Source organism: Anolis sagrei, chromosome 3 (genome assembly GCF_037176765.1).
Source record: "Anolis sagrei isolate rAnoSag1 chromosome 3, rAnoSag1.mat, whole genome shotgun sequence".
Lineage (NCBI taxonomy): Eukaryota > Metazoa > Chordata > Lepidosauria > Squamata > Dactyloidae > Anolis > Anolis sagrei.
In genome coordinates this window covers 7,045,990-7,061,138 of record NC_090023.1, presented here as the reverse complement: position 1 = coordinate 7,061,138, position 15,149 = coordinate 7,045,990, and the positions used below count along the sequence as shown (strand labels likewise).

The window sequence follows — 15,149 nt, the reverse complement described above, 5'->3', positions numbered from 1 at the left end:
TCCGGCCCTCCAACAGTTCGAGGGATTGTGTTTAAAAAGTTTGAGGACCCCTGGTATATATATTATAGTTTGTCTATATTTTACAGTTGTATCACATAAGCAACCAGGAAAAATAAATGAATCCAACTCTGAAGTGTTTTTGCAATACTTAAGGGGGGGGGGGGTCACAATACTTTTTTCCCACCTCCCTTTTTCTTCTTCTAGATCTGTTTCATAAATGAATATTCAAGTTCCATTATGAATAACCAAGTGATGAATTGTGTGCATGAATGGGCCGTCACAGCTAAGAGTTCCTAATGCTACATAAGCATTTTGCAATGGAATCAAGTTCATGTATTCAACAGTTGCTCACAGAGAGCAGAGCAATCAAATGATGACAAATTAGGTGATGAACATCCATGAACCTGCCCTCAAAATCAATTTGGCTTCCTCTCCTCTTAAGATTGGGAAATAGCCTGGTGTGTTGTTGTAATTCAATCTGATTTGAGCCCTTGGGAACAAATACCTATACACACAAACACATATAGAATTAAAGAATCGTAAGAGTTGAAACAGGCTACAATGGCCACTGAATCCAATCCCTTTCTGGCCTCCCTCTTGTTAGCTATTCTTTCACTCCTTCGAATTTGTAATTCCAACCGTTTTTTTGTTTTGTTTTTTTGTCGTGTCAGGAGCGACTTGAGAAACTGCAATCGGTCAGCCCGATCTAAAGTTCCCATATCATCAAGGTCAGTCAGTCTGTTAGCCTGTTTCCCTGCTTGCTCATTATCAGGCTGAGAAGCAGGCTGAGAGCTATCCTCCTTCTCTGAGTCAGACTGCACCTGGCTATTTTCAGTATCAACACTCTCATGCCTTAAAAGCACTTCTGACAGACGACCATCCTCTGGATGAAAATGCACCTCTGACACAAAAAGCACTTCTGACAGACGGCCATCCAGCCTCTGCTAAAAACCTCCAGAGAAGGAGACTCCACTGAATCCACAAGCAGAAGAAGACTGCAATGTCAAACAGCTCTTACTCCAAGACAGGTCTTAAGTCAGAAAGCTCTTCCTAATATTTAGGTGGAATCTCTTTTCCTGTCATTTGAATACATTGCTTAATGTCCTAGCCTCTGGAACAGCCAAAAACAAGTTTGTCCCCTCCTCAATGTGACATCCTTTCAAATATTTAAACATGGCTATCATGTCCCCTCTCATCCTTCTCTAAGCTAAACATGCCCAGCTCCCTAAGCTGCACCTTGGATGGTTTCATAACCCAGATGATTTGGGTCCCCAGATGATTTGACCTTCAACTTCCAGAAATCCTAACAGCTGGTAAATCGACTGGGATTTCTGGGAGTTGTAGGCCAAAACACCTGGGGACCCACAGGTTAAGAACCACTGATCCAGACCTTTGATCATTTTGGTTTCCCTTTTGGGACACCTTTCCGTTTGTCAATATCCTTCTTGACTTGTGGTGACCAGAAATGGTCACAGGATTATTCCAGGTGAGGTATTTATCAAAATAGCAGATTAAGATTCCTGTATTATTTTTAAAAGATAACAACAGACATAAGCATTCAGACTCTGATAGAGCTCAGGTCCTCCCAACCCTGTTAAACGCCTGCAAAATGTGGACTGTCTACAGACATCACATTCAACTCCTGTAATGATTCCATCAGCATTACCTCCGAAAAATCTTTGGGAAGACAGGCAGTGTTGCACCTCAGAGTAGATTCACCTTGCTGAAGAACACCAAACTGCACACAGCCAGTAGTCTTTATGGTTTATTAAAAATAAAAGGTAAAAAGTTCTTAAAAGCAAAGGTTAATGTTCCCAAGGATCAATACAACATAACACTTGAAGCTTAATCCAAAAAGGCATCAGCAAAGCAAAATCCAAGAGAACATGACAAAGTCCTGGAACCATGAACAACAAAACTGCAAGATAATCCAGCCTAGCTTAGGCAAGGTCCTTAGATAAACGCGAAGTTGCTTTGACAAGGACCTGGTCTCAAACAAACTGTTTAATATCCTGATTTGAATGCAATATTCCTGCTTCTTGGCAGGGGGTTGGACTGGATGGCCCATGAGGTCTCCTCCAACTCTTTGATTCTATGATTCTTTGCAAAACATGAAGGCATTTCTCTGGCCTCCCTCTTGTTAGCTATTCTTTCACTCCCTCGAATTTGGAATTCCAACCGGTCAGCCCGATCTAAAGTTCCCATATCGTCAATGTCAGTCTGTTCATTAGCCTGTTCCCCTGCTTGCTCATTATCAGGCTGAGAACCAGGCTGAGAGCTATCCTCCTTCTCTGAGTCAGGCTGCACCTGGCTATTTTCAATATCAACACCCTCATGCCTTACTGTGGGAAACTGCATTTCTTCACTGTCGATAACAGGGGCATTTTGAACCAAACTGTGAACCTGAGTCCCATCATCCTCATCAGAAACACTCTCTGATTCCAGCTGAGTCACAACAGGCAGAGGTCAGCTGAGACCAGCAATGCTGCAGAATTTGAAGAGGCACGAGTGGAGGGCGAAAGAGAGAAACATGCCAAGAGGAAGGCACATCAAGCCAACCCTTACCGAGACCGCCTTCCACCTGGAAACCAATGCCCTCACTACGGGAGAACATGCGGATCAAGAATAGGGCTCCACAACCACTTATGTACCCACCGCCAGGACACCACACTTGGAAGACAATCTTACTTGGACAACAAAGGATTGCCTAAGTAAGTAAGAGCCCATAATCTGAATTCTCCATGAAGCGATCAGGACAGAACCTCAGCAACTGAAGATCACAGATTTCTCTCCTTTTCTTCTTTTAAAAGCAAGCTTCTGTCCCTCAAGATAGCAATAGGCATTCATTGTGCTCCTGAAACCTCACCCTCAGCAGCAAAGTGAGAATAAATTATGCAAGAACAGAAGTTGACTTGAGCAAATCTATTTAAATTTGCCCTCAGGTAAAGAAATTAAATGAACACTTTGCACACAGCCCTGTCTATGAATCAACGAAAGAGATAAAGATTGTGGTTCTCTCTCTCACTCAGGAAACGGACTTGAAAGATGGATTCAATTCATGCTTGTTTCCGCCCACACCTGAAAGACAAAGGACTCTTCAGCTTCATTCTCTCCCCTCCCCTTTTTTGTTGAAGCTTTACTCAAGAAATTAATACTGCAGCCATGAGAGCTCCTTCTAGAACAGTGTTTCTCAACCTTCCTAATGCTGCGACCCCTTAATATAGTTCCTCATGTTGTGGTGACCCCCAAACATAACATTTTCATTGCTTCTTCATAACTGTAATTTTGCTACTGTTATGAATCATGATGTAAATATCTGATATGCAGGATGTATTTTCATTCACTGGATCAAATTTGGCACAAATACCCCATACGCCCAAATTTGAATACTGGTGGGGTTGGGGGAGGATTGATTTTGTAATTTGGGAGTTGTAGTTGCTGGGATTTATATTTACCTCCAATCAAAGAACATTCTGAACTCCACCAACGATAGAATTGGACCAAACTTGGCACACAGAACTCCCATGACCAACAGAAATTACTGGAAGAGTTCGGTGGGCACTGACCTTGAATTTGGGAGTTATAGTTCACCTACATCCAGAGAGCACTGTGGATTCAGACAATGACTGATCTGGACCAAACATGGCATGAATATGCAATATGCCCAAATGCAAACACTGGTGAAGTTTAGGTAAAATAGGCCTTGACATTTGGGAGTTGTAGTTGCTGGGATTTATAGTTCATCTCCAATCAAAGAGCATTCTGAACTCCACCAACGATGGAATTGGACCAAACTTGGCACACAGGATCCCCATGACCAACATAAAACACTGTGTTTTCTACTGGTTTTTGGTGACCCCTCTGGCACCCCCTTGCGACACCCTAAGGGGTCCCGACCCCCAAGTTGAGAAACACTGTTCTAGAACAAGGTAGTTACATGTCTAGGTCACAACCTCTAAGGATGCTTGCCATAGATGCAGGCGAAATGTCAGGAGAGAATGCTACTAGAACATGACCATACAGCCCAAAAAAACCTACAACAACCCAGTGATTCCGGCCATGAAAGCCTTCGAATTAACTTACTTCAATTGAGGGATAAATACTTGGTGTGTGGAATCAGAAGAATTTCTGTTGCTCCTTTGGGCATTTTGGGGTAACGCCTCGATCTCCAAAGTGGTCCCTAACCCACCTGAACATGATTAGACACCTGCCCTTACCCCTTGGGATCAATACTGAATAGTCTATTTGCAACTGCTAGCTTGTAGTAATAAATTTCCTGTGCACAAAGGCTCAAACCCACCAAATTTAAAGTCACTGTGGATTAGCTATTAGATTTTAATCTTTCTCTTTGCAAAGACCTGCCTTGCGGAGGAACAATGCTCGAGATTGACAGCGCCAGCTTTTTAATATTACGTACTTCAAGGCTTGTGTTTTTGTTCCAGCTGTGTTGCTGACATCCCTTCGAACAGACATATACAAAGCTTTTTTTAACCTCGGGGTAGTTTATACAGGGATCCTCTTATGACATCTAGACATTTATTACAAAAACATCAAGAGAAATGGAGGTTTAAAGACTCAGATTTCCCAAGAGGAAAGAACCTCTGCTAGGAGCAAAGAAACACAAAAACCAGTCGCTGATCTAAAACATAACCGTCTTATCTTGAGTAATCTGACACACCGTATTTGTATTATGTCAAGAATTTCGGATTTAACAATTTAATTCGGGGGAGTGGGGGGCTTTTTCACTCACCAGCGTTCGGGTAGAGAATGTTTGGCATTATATGCTAACAAAAGCCTTCTGTAACACTCCTTAAAACCCTGGAAAGACCCTACTTGCTTGCATACAAAAAACCCTCATCTGTTATTCATTACACATATGTATTCATAACTGCTGTTTTATATGCATGCCTTTGACTTTAATAATTGCAGCAAAAGAATACTGAAAACAGTTAAACACATTTTTTTTGCTTCCATCTGGGATGTTTTCAAGCACTTCTGTGAAAGGAGGACACTGTCCTACCAGAGCAATGTGTTTCTAACAATTACATTCACTTATTTCAATGAGAGCATGCAGGGAAAATAAAGAGTTGCTCTCTTGTACTGTCCAAGCCAGTGTTGGACATAAAGTGGGCTTGCCTTGAATTAATTGTCCTCCATTTTTTAAAAAGCTGACTTTAGCTCATGTTTTTCAAGCTACAGTAGAGTCTCGCTTATCCAACGTTTGCTCATCCAACGTTCTGTATTATCCAACACAGTCTGCCTCCTACCCGGAATAATGTCAAGGGTGGGAGAAATAAAGAACCCCTGTATGTTTTGGTGCTAAATTCATAAATACAGCAATTATGACATAATATTACTGTGTGTTGAAATGCTTTTTCTGTCTATTTGTTGTAAAACATGATGTTTTGGTGCTTAATTAGTGAAACCATATTGTAATTTGACATTTAATAGAACATGAAAGGCACTGCAGGCTACTTCAGCCAGAGAAGTCAGCCATAGCAGAGCACCTGATGAACCAACTTGGACACAGCATATTATTTGAGAACACAGAAATGCTGGACCACTCTTACAACCACCATGTCAGACTACACAGAGAAGCCATTGAAATCCACAGGCATGTGGACAATTTCAACAGAAAGGAGGAAAGCATGAAAATGAACAAAATCTGGCTACCAGTATTAAAAAAAAAAAACCTCTAAAATTGCAACAGCACAACAGCAGAAAGGAAACAAACAAGGACATCTAATCACCTCTCAACAAAAGTTTGCTCCAGGCACAGTCAGCCCATTGTATGTTAATCAAGGTGGTCAGTTGAAACATTCACACCTGGCTCCAGCAGACAAGAGTCCTCTGTCTCACCCTGGTCATTCCACAGATATATAAACCCTTTTTCCTACTTCCAACAGACCCCACTACCTCTGAGGATGCTTACCATAGATGCAGGCGAAACGTCAGGAGAGAATGCCTCTAGACCATGGCCATACAGCCCAAAAAACCCTACAACAACCCATTTAATAGGCTTTTCCTTAATCCCTCCTTATCATCCAACATTCTGCCAACCTGTTTACGTTGGATAAGCGAGACTCCACTGTATATTACTCTGAGCCAGGTATCTTCTCCAGATACTTTTTGTAGGTATTTAAATCCCTGCCAATATTGACCTTTAGCACTCAGAAGAAAGCAATGGTAAACAGGTTTCAGCGGTAGCCAGGGGAGCATTCGCACTAATAAAAATTGTGCGCCACTTGCACCTGTACCTTGGGAAGCTAGGACTTGGCTACGGTAGTCCATGCTCAGGTAACATCCCATATAGACTACTGCAAAACACTCTACATGGTTTACTGAGGAACTGGCAGCGATGAAGCGAAGGAAGAGGGTTCTAGAGAGCGTGTGGCGATCGGACCCAAGCGAGCCAAACCGAACACGGTTTGTGTCCTTTTTAAGGGCATATGCCGTGGCAATAAAAGCCGCAAAGAAAACCTTCTTCGCGGCCACTATTGCGTCTGCAAAAAACCGTCCGGCGGAGCTGTTCCGGGTTGTCAGAGGTCTTTTAACTCCCCCTATCTCAGGTGGGAGCCCTGACAACTCGGCAGCGCGCTGTGAAGCATTTGCTCGGTTCTTTACAGACAAAGTCGCTTTGATCCGTGCTGGGCTGGACGCCACATTAAGTGCAGTCTCTGGGGATGTGACACAAGCACCTGCTTGTCCGATTTTGTTGGATTCTTTTCAGTTTGTGAAACCCGAGGATGTGGACAAGGTACTTGGAGGAATGAGACCCACCACGTCCATCCTAGACCCCTGCCCATCCTGGCTTCTGAAGGAGGCCAGAGGGGGATTGGCCGAGTGGGTAACGGTGGTGGTTAATGCCTCCCTTCGGGAAGGCAAGATTCCAGCGAGCCTAAAACAGGCTGTTATAAAGCCGCTGTTGAAGAAACCATCACTTGACCCCACTAAATTGGACAACTTTCGGCCTGTTTCCAATCTTCCCTTCTTGGGCAAAGTCATGGAAAGCGTGGTGGCCTCACAACTCCAGGTATTCTTGAGAGACACGGATTATCTGGATCCGTCACAGTCTGGTTTCAGACCGGGACATGGTACCGAGACGGTCTTGGTCGCCTTAGTGGATGATCTGCGCCGGGAGCTAGACAGGGGGAGTGTGTCCCTGTTGGTGCTCCTGGACCTCTCAGCGGCCTTCGATACCGTCGACCACGGTATTCTTCTGGGGCGCCTTGCAGAGATGGGTCTTGGGGGCACTGCTCTGCGGTGGCTCCAGTCATTTCTGGAGGGTCGTACTCAGATGGTGTTACTGGGGGACTCCTGCTCAACGCCGCAGCCGTTGACCTGTGGCGTTCCTCAGGGTTCCATCTTGTCCCCCTTGTTGTTTAACATCTACATGAAGCCGCTGGGTGAGATCATCCGGAGTTTCGGGGTGCGGTGTCATCTGTACGCAGATGACGTCCAACTCTGTCACTCCTTTCCACCTGCTACTAAGGAGGCTGTCGAAGTCCTGAACCGGTGCCTGGCCGCTGTGACGGTCTGGATGAGGGCGAACAAACTGAAATTAAATCCAGACAAGACAGAGGTACTCCTGGTCAGTCGCAAGGCCGAACAGGGTATAGGGTTACAGCCTGTGCTGGATGGGGTCGCACTCCCCTTGAAGGCACAGGTTCGCAGCTTGGGTGTGACCCTGGACTCATCGCTGAGCCTGGATCCCCAGGTTTCAGCGGTGACCAGGGGAGCATTTGCACAGCTTCGGCTCGTGCGCCAGCTGCGCCCGTATCTTGGGAAGTCTGACTTGGCCACGGTGGTACACGCTTTGGTCACATCCCGCCTCGACTACTGCAACGCTCTCTACGTGGGGCTGCCCTTGAAGACGGCCCGGAAGCTTCAGCTAGTCCAGCGCGCGGCAGCCATGTTGTTAACGGGAGCAGGACGCAGAGAGCATACAACGCCCCTGCTGTCCCAGCTCCACTGGCTGCCGATTTGCTACCGGGCCCAATTCAAGGTGCTGGTGTTATCCTACAAAGCCCTAAACGGTTCCGGCCCAAAATACCTTGCAGACCGCATCTCGGCCTACGAGCCCACGAGGGCCTTGAGATCTTCCGGGGAGGCCCTTCTCTCGGTCCCGCCTGCCTCACAGGCACGTCTGGCGGGGACGAGGGAGCGGGCCTTCTCGGTGGTGGCCCCCCGGCTGTGGAACACCCTCCCTACCGAAGTTAGACAGGCGCCCTCCTTGATGGCCTTTCGTAGGAGCCTGAAAACATGGCTCTTCGAGCAGGCCTTCAACTGAGTGTATCTTGGAATGACACTGGAATGAACTAGGACTATGAATTTTGGCTATGACCCCAGGACTTGACGAAGCGGATTTTTAGCATAGTATATGTTATGTTGTATTGTCCAGTCTGTATTGTCACGATTTACTGTATATTGTCCTTCTGTGTTGTTGTTCACCGCCCCGAGTCGCCTTCGGGCTGAGAGGGGCGGTCAATAAATGAAATAAATAAATAAATAAATAAATAAATAAATAAATTGCCTTTGAAGACTGTCCAGAAGCTTCAAATGGTCCAACAAGCAGCAGCCAGACTGCTCACCGGAGCAGCATAAAGGGAGCATACAACCCCCCTGTTACGCCAGCTCCTCTGGCTGCCAGTCTGCTGCCAAGCACAATTCAAAGATCTGGCTTTAGCCTATATATCCCTAAATAGTTCCAGCTTACCTGTGCAAATATATCTCCTTCTATGAACTATCAACTGGGGAGGCCCTGCTCTCGGTTCCACTTCCTTTGCAGGCACGATTGGTGGAGACAAGAGACAGGGCCTTCTCAGTGGTGGCCCCTTGGCTGTAGAATTTCCGTCCCAAGGATAGATCAGCCCTGACCTTCCATAAGAGAGCAAAAACATGGCTGTATGACCAAACATTTGGAGAACTTGTGAAATAAATAGATATGGAATGATGCACAATGTCTATTGGAACCGCCCAGATTACATGATTAATTGTGAAGGTATTGTCGTAAATGTTTTAAATTGTTTTAATGTATTTTATAACTCTATTTAAATGTTTATTTTAATTATACATTGTTTTATGGCACTGAATAGTTGCCTATGCGTAAGTCGCCTTGAGTCCCCTCCAGGGTGGAGAAAGACGGGGTAGAAATGTCATAAACAAGTAAGAAATAAATTTCTGAACCAATCTTGCCAAGACAACCCTAAAAAAGAGCATTTTAGGCTCACTATAAACTAGAAATGACCTGAAGCCACACAATAACAAGAAGAATCACTGAAGTCAATACGGACTTTAGGAGGGTTTCCCCAGTAAGAGAGACTCCTGGGACCACACCAAAGAGGGTCTATGACCTTGGCGAGCCGTCAGAGAAGCCTGATTCCAGCAATTTTATTAATATTAATAATTGAAATGAGACTCTTGCCAAGGCGAAGAAGCGGCATCGAGGTTTAATGAGCGATTCAGCTGAGTCGGATGCAAATGCGGGGATAGCTCACCCACAAGCATACCAGTATATTGATCAGAGGCATATTTATAGCAAATTCAAAGTTGCAGAGTTCAAACTCCCCGCCCCGGCTTCCCTGCCTCCGGTGCCTCTGGACCAGTCAGGAAGCTCCAGTGGTCCGTAAGAACCAATGGGTAGACCTCTGCCACCTGGTGGCAACAGCCAATCAGGAGAGATGGAGGCGGGATGAGGGAGCACAAAGGAATCTGGGAAAGGAAATGCCATGTGGCCGGCGAGACAAAGGGGAAATCTCAAGCCTGCCTGATCTATCAACATGTGTAGACTGGGGTGATTGTTTCTTGGTGGAGATAGCTGAGTTAATCAGAGCGAAGGCAAAAGGTTTTTCAAGAACCTTTTGTCCTTCAGGAGGAAATATGATTAAGATTTTTGCCAAAGGGGCAAGCTGAAGGCTGGGCAATTCCTCCGAGGGCCATCAGCTGCCCAGGCTATTGTTCATGCAAAAGGAAGTTGTGGATAAAAAAAATTCTGGAATGTTTGGGGCTTTGTAGTCCCTTTTGTGGAGTTTCTTCATGTATATAGGGGAAACAAAGGTCAGAAGAAAAGGGGAAAGGCTTCTGCCACACAAAGAAATCAGAAAACACATTTCATACATCTAAAGTTCATAAAAGGCAAGATTTCATAAGGTTTGTCCATGTGGGGGGAAAGAGTGTCCATAGGAGATGGCTTAAACGCAAGGGTGTTGCACAAAGGTCCTGGCAGGAGTTCTTGAGTGGCTCAAATGGACCTGGTGTCTCTGGAAACAAGCTTTGCTCCCCGTCCTTGGAGAACTACAGCTCCCGAGAGAGGCAGAGACCCCAAGGTCTAGCTATTCCCAAAGTTTCATGGGGTCCTCATTGTTGTTAAGGCCTTGGCAAACTGACCAAGACTTAACCCCTATTGTGCAGTCTGGTACCTTTGTCCTTTGCAGAACTATAAGTCACCATCCCTTATTGGGGGGGGGGGGGCATGCTCGACGTCATCACCACTACTACCAAACAGAAATACAGAACTATGTGAAGAGGTTACCACTGAAAACAGGACTAGACAGAGTTTAGTACAGCCTGCAGGTGGAATGACTTTACAGCTTCACTTTCTGTTTCTGTATTTATCCCACACTTGTTTGACTCGACACACACCTATATCAATTTCAATGCTTTCCTTTCCTTAAAACTAATTCTTCTGTCACGCAACTCTACGATTAAAAAAACAAGCACACCCAAATATATTAGTGGCTTAATATTTTCATTGAGGAAAAGATTATACTCAGCATTTAAATCATGCCCGCTGGATAAGAATTATTATTCTTAGTATGAAGTTTGTTTTTCCTGCAAGATATATGCCTAACCAAGCCAAACCGATCAGTAGACTTTTTATCATTCAACCATTTAGAACCAGTAACTGTCTTCTACAACAGAAAACCAGTGCTTGACCATAGGTAAAGGTAAAGGTTTCCCTTGACAATAACTCCAGTGGTGTCTGACTCTGGGCGTTGCTGCTTATCTCCATTTCTAAGCCGAAGAGCCAGCGTTGTCCTTACGACACCTCCAAGGTCATGTGGCCAGCATGACTGCATGGAGCGCTGTTACCTTCCCGCCAGAGCGGTACTGTAAAAAAAGATTAAGGAACGAGGGGTCCCTTAACGCACGTGTGACAGGTATTTGCGTGAGGGAATAACTAATGATGTTAGAGGCCGATGATACTGGTAGATTTTTGCCACCACCACCTCAATTTTACTGTTTGAGGAAACAAAGGTGTGAATGTATTTGAGGTAATATGCACCCAGGCTTCTGGTTCTTCTTTTTGGGCTCCTTTGCTTACTGACTGGACTATAAAACGATTTAGGTTGGCTTGGTTTCACTGATTATGACAGACCGAGGCAGACACCAGTTAACGATGAATTAATAACAGGTTTATTGAACTTTAAGAAGATGACAACTCATAAAATGAGAGGTACACACGCGTATTTCTGTTACTAAGGCTTAGGCTTACTAGACATAAAGTTTCTACAGAAGGTATAGCTTTTATTTGAAGTGAGTTCCCTCTCCACACTATTCAACTCTTTGAAACAGCGTGTTTCTAAGATCGGTCCCTCTGACTGTCTTACAGAGTAACCAGACTTTCTCCAGTCTACTCTCCACTATAGGGCAATAAGCCTTTTTGTATTATCTCCTAAATACAAGCTGACAAGTCTTCTCACTGACTATCCTAGTACAGCTCTGCTGAAGCCCTTGTTCCTCTCTTATTCCCTAACAGTTCAACTCACTCAAAAGCTTCCTTCTCCCTGTCTCTATTAAAATCCTTCTCCCTATTCTCTCAGAACCCTTCTCTCTGTGTGTTAGAATCCATCTCCCCCTCTTGTCAGAAGTGACAGCCTTTTTCACTCTCACCCAACTCCTCCCCTTAGTGCTTAAACCAATCAGGAGTTGGCTGAATCTTCCCCTGTCTCCTTGCCTGTCCCAAGATGTCAGCTATTTCTAAGCTTCCCTACCAAGATGGAGACTCAGCCCACTGACTCTCAGGCTTCGACCTAGCCGGCAAAGATTAGAATCTATTACAGGTACCTATTCATCTACTCACATTTGCATGTTTTCGAACTGCTAGGTTGGCAGAAGCTGGGACTAACTGCGGGAGCTCATGCTGCTCCCCAGATTTGAACCTACAGCCTTTCAGTCAGCAAGTTCAGCACCAACAGGGGCTCCTTGACCATAACTGTTTTCTATTTCATAGAATCATAGAGTTGGAAGAGACCTCATGGGCCGTCCAGTCCAACCCCATTCTGCCAAGAAGCAGGAATATTGCATTCAAAGCATCCCTGACAGATGGCCATCCAGCCTCTTTTTAAAAACCTCCAAAGAAGGACCTCCACCACACTCTGGGGCAGAGAGTTCCACTGCTGAACAGCTCTCACAGTCAGGACGTTCTTCCTAATGTTCAGATGGAATCTCCTTTAGGAAGTGGTTATGTCCCCTTCATTGCCACTGCATTAGGAATCACTTGTCAAAGTGTGTATCTGCACTGTAAAAATAATGCATTTGACACCATGTAATGCCATGGAATCATGGCACTGAGTGAGGCAGCAGCACTCTTTGGCAGAGAAAGTGAAAAACCTTGCAAAATTCCAGCTCCTGTTATTTTGAAGCACTGAGCTCCAGCAGTTAAAGTGCTGTCATACTGCATTAATTCTACAATATAGATGCACACCAAGACAATCCCTAGGTCTCAGTTATAACATGTTGATTTCTTATTACAAAACACTCTTTTCAATGGAAAAAAATATATTTAGGTGCACAAACAAATCAAAATAAATAGTATCAATGGATTTTGTCCTGCATCAATAGGAGCCTAGTGTCTAGATCTAGGGAAGTAATGCTACCCCTCTATTCCTCTTTGGTTAGACCACACCTGGAATATTGTGTCCAATTCTGGGCACCACAATTCAAAAGAGTTATTGACAAGCTGGAATGTGTCCAGAGGAGGGCGACTAAAATGATCAAGGATCTGGAGAACAAGCCCTGTGAGGAGCGGCTTAAGGAACTGGGCATGTTTAGCCTGAAGAAGAGAAGGCTGAGAGGAGATATGATAGCCATGTATAAATATGTAAGAGGAAACCACAGGGAGGAGGGAGCAAGAATGTTTTCTGCTTCCATGGAGATTAGGACAAGGAACAATGGCTTCAAACTATAAGAAAGGAGATTCCATCTGAACACGAGGAAGAACTTCCTGTGAGAGCCGTTCAGCAGTGGAACTCTCTGCCCCAGAGTGTGGTGGAGGCTCCTTCTTTGGAAGCTTTTAAGCAGAGGCTGGATGGCCATTTGTCAGGGGTGATTTGAATGCAATATTCCTGCTTCTTGGCAGAATGGGGTTGGACTGGATGGCCTATGAGTCTCTTCCAACTCTTTGATTCTATGATTCTATGAATAAAAGAAGTGCAAAATAGGAAATAGATTATCAATTTTGCAGTTCTGCTTTCAGTTATCAGCTCCACCCAGAATCTTCTGATCGATATGATCAGAAGAGATGGTTAAAGCACATCTCACAGAAGCAACAACTGCAATTATAGGAAAGCACATAAGGAGAGGCAGGGAAAGAGAGACACAGGAGTGGGATTAGCTGTGTCACGGGATTAAATGAAGACGAGTGGTGCAAAACCCAGACAGAGCAGGCCATTAAGGGACCAGGAACGAAGATTACAGACAGGGATAGATAGGAGATGTCTGGTTTGCCTGCTGGTCAGGATTGGGGAGGGGCTGCACATATAATTTTGGAGATAGGAAGAACAATTCAAAGAACATATTCACAAAGACTGGGCTATTAACTGCACAACTGGACAAGAGAGAAAAAAGCAAGATAATCATGGGAGTAACAATAATAATAATAATAATAATAATAATAATAATAATAATAATAATAATGCTTCAAGTTTGGATCTCGATCAAAAAGCAGGGCAACAATAAATATACTAGCAGCAGCAACAACAACAACAACAATGCTTCTAACTGCCTTCACCTCTTTGTTCAAGTAAGTAAGAAGAAATATAACCATGGAAAGCAAAACACTTGAGGTTTTCAAGCTGGTGGGAGTGTGTGTTGGTTCTGAACAGAACTGAAGGTTGCTTGCAAGAAATGTAACTTAGGCCTCCCCAAAATATATATGATTTTGTCTTCCAGGGCAATGCAAAGACCAACAACTCTTGCCTTGTGAATCCTCAAATACAGGGCTAAATACATTTGGTATTGCGGAAACTTACTGGCAACACATGGGGTGCAGACCCAAAATTAGTAATAACATCGGCCCTAGCCTTGTCTTACTCAATTGCCGAGTATGCCTGCCCTGTTTGGCATAGGTCTGCCGATGCAAAGCAGGTGAACATAGCATTGAATGAAACAAGCAGAATAATGACAGGATGTCTTAAACCTGCACCTGTTGATAAACTCCACAAGCTAGCTGGCATTGCCCCCCCCCCCCCATGTGTGACGGCAAGTTGCTGCTAAATGTGAGAGAAATAGGGTTGAACACTGTGAAAGCCACCCACTGCTTGGCTATTCAGCCTCCTCCCAGTTGATCCAAATCAAGGAAAAGCTTTATGAGAACTACCACTCCTCTTGGCACCCCCCCCCCCCCAGCAACAGCAAGGGCAGCTAAACCAGGAAACCCCAACTGGATGGCCCCCCATGAAGAAAGGTCTTCCTCCAGGGGCAAATCAAGAATGGGCAACATGGAAGTCCCTGAACAAACTCAGAAGTGGAGTGGGCAGATCAAAAGACAACCTGGCAAAATGGCACTACCTAAAAGAACCCCACACCTTATTTGACTGTGGAGCAGAACAGACAACTCCGCATCTGTATGCTTGTCCACTATGCCCTGCCTCATGTACTACCTTTCTACCTTTATAGTATACTCTCCATGTTACGAGATTTTTGTGGATATATGAAACCATAGATAACAGCAAAGCTTTTGGCTGATAAGAGGGTCAAATTAATTAGTAAATTACCTTGGAGGGCCACATCTGGCCCCCGGGCCTTAGTTTGGGGATTCCTGCCTTATGCCATTCAGAAAGCGAAGAAGACATTGATACATATGTGTCTCAGTTAACAAAGTACATGTGAATTACTTCTTTAGCAATGAAATTTGGCATCAAACGCAG

General features: G+C 44.6%; 1 protein-coding gene across 2 annotated transcripts in view; it reads right to left on the bottom strand.

The window, feature by feature from the left end:
* The window catches only part of FCHSD2 (FCH and double SH3 domains 2), a 304,170-nt gene that overhangs the window by 210,105 nt on the left and 78,916 nt on the right, over positions 1-15,149 (bottom strand). The gene's annotated exons all lie outside the window — the stretch shown is intronic.